Here is a 2,500-nt window from a genome sequence, read left to right on the forward strand (position 1 = left end):
TCTGATCTCGTGAAGTCTTTTCTTGGTTGTGAGAGAATTGTGTTAGGGGAGGTTGTTAATTTTAATGTGATTTGTGTGTGTGTGTGTGTGTGTGTGTGTGTGTGTGTGTGTGTGTGTGTGTGTGTGTGTGTGTGTTTGGGTAATGTAACTTTATTATTCTTAACTTTTCGTCCTCCTCCTCCTCCTCCTCCTCCTCCTCCTCCTCCTCCTCCTCCTCCTCCTCCTCCTCCTCCTCCTCCTCCTTATTCCTCTTCCATCTTCCAGCATTTTTCTCTTTCCTTCCAGATTCAGAAATGTTCATGTACATTCTAACCTCGCCTCTCTCTCTCTCTCTCTCTCTCTCTCTCTCTCTCTCTCTCTCTCTCTCTCTCTCTCTCTCTCTCTCTCTCTCTCTCTCTCTCTCTCTCTCTCTCTCTCTCTCTCTCTCTCTCTCTCTCTCTCTCTCTCTCTCTGAAATACATATAACCTTTTCATAGAAGTGACCTTTAAACTCATCAATATAGCCTTACTTATGTACGGGCAGGTGGAGGTCGCATCAGGTCAGGCCAAGCTAGGTGAGGTCAGGTGGTCGCAGTAGAGAACAGCTGAGTCTGAGGTCACACAGCTGCAGCCCAACGTACGTAAGCACCTCTGAGTAATTATATAACCAATTAACTTGTTTATCTATCTAATTATACCATACTCACTAACATATTAATTTGCCGACTATCCTACCTATTTACCTAACTAGCTAACTACCTATCTATCTGCCTACTTAACCATTTACTGACGCATCTACCTGTCTACCTACCTGTTTATCTACGTATATACAAGAACAGTATTTGCTTTAATGTTTAGAATTTCTGCCTTTCAATCTGTTACATTCTCTTCATTTTCATTTGTTTCATTGTGTGTCGTTCTGTGTTTGTTTTATTCCTTTCCTTTTTTTTTCTCATGCGTTATTTTGTATTGATATTTTTTTCGCATTTCTCTCTCTCTCTCTCTCTCTCTCTCTCTCTCTCTCTCTCTCTCTCTCTCTCTCTCTCTCTCTCTCTCTCTCTCTCTCTCTCTCTCTCTCTCTCTCTCTCTCTCTCTCTCTCTCTCGCGCCTCCAGGACCTTGTACCTTGCTTCCTGACAATGTTTTATTACATCTCGCCTTTCCTACCTTGCGTTTCTCTCCCTCACCTGTGCCTGCTAGTCTCTCTCTCTCTCTCTCTCTCTCTCTCTCTCTCTCTCTCTCTCTCTCTCTCTCTCTCTCTCTCTCTCTCTCTCTCTCTCTCTCTCTCTCTCTCTCTCGCTCTAATGAATTTCAGTCCACTTTGGAAATAGAGTAACAGGTATTTTTAGTTAACTTTCCTCGTTCAGGCCAAACTGGCGAGGCTGTTTCTGGCTTCCATTATTTTCTTCTCGCACTTCTTTCACATTAATTTATTGGCGCACATATTTTCAATGCGGGTTTTTAGTTCGTTTCTTAAATAAGTTTGTAGATTATCGGTTATATTATTGAGAAGTGTACTCGTATATTTTCTCTCGCACTTATTAAACTATTTATTTTTCATTATAATTCTAAATCTTTTCCGGATTGGTTAAAAGAATATCTTCTCTTTTTTTTTTTTTTTTTATCTGGATGAGCTGTGTGTGTTTTATTTTATTTCTGGAAAGAGGTGAGGTTATTTTCTGTCACTGCATTATTTACTTCCCTTCTTAAATAAACAATTGGAGATTATATCAATGATCTAATGGAAAGTTGTTTTTATTTCGTTTAGAAGGAGAGACGCTGTATTATTTTTGTTTTGTTTTGTTTTGTTGTTGTCATTATTAAATCAATGTTTCAGTATTTTTCTTCAAAGGCAAGGTACGTGTTCCTTCTTGGCTATATAATTTTTTTTTTCAATAATTTTCATAATCTACTTTTTTGGACAACTCCTAACTTTACGTGTTTTTTTTTATTGTATAATTTTCCGTGCACTCTTACGTAAATATTTCATGATATTTTTAGTGCCAAACAAGTTTTCAAGTTCTTATCTGAAAGCCTTCTTTATTCTTTTATCTATTTTTTTGTGACAGCTTTTTTGTTTTCTATTCTTACATGAACGTCTCAAGACTTTTTTTCTGCGTAGAGGCTAAACGTTTGTAATAATTTTCTAAAGTCCATTTTTTAGTTCATGAGCAAGTGACAACATTTTGCTTTCTATTCTCAAATATATGTTTCAAGACTTTTATTCAATGTAATGCAAGATCTGCTTTTCTCCTTCTTAGCTAAACGTATACAACAACTTTTTTTCATCTTGCAACTTTTAAACAAGTGACAACGTTTTGCTTTCCATTGAAGATAAGCGTTTCAAGACTTCTTTTTTTCGTCGTAATACCAAGAAGTTTTTTTTCTTTGTATAAACGTCTGCAGGATTTTGTTTTCCATTTTCTTTTTTTTTTATCACGCAGTTTGAGCAAGTGACAACATTTACTTTCCATTCTCAGATAAACGTTTGGACTTTTTTTTTTTCGTCGTAATGGCAAGAT

Source organism: Scylla paramamosain, chromosome 39, assembly GCF_035594125.1.
Source record: "Scylla paramamosain isolate STU-SP2022 chromosome 39, ASM3559412v1, whole genome shotgun sequence".
Taxonomy (NCBI): Eukaryota; Metazoa; Arthropoda; class Malacostraca; order Decapoda; family Portunidae; genus Scylla; species Scylla paramamosain.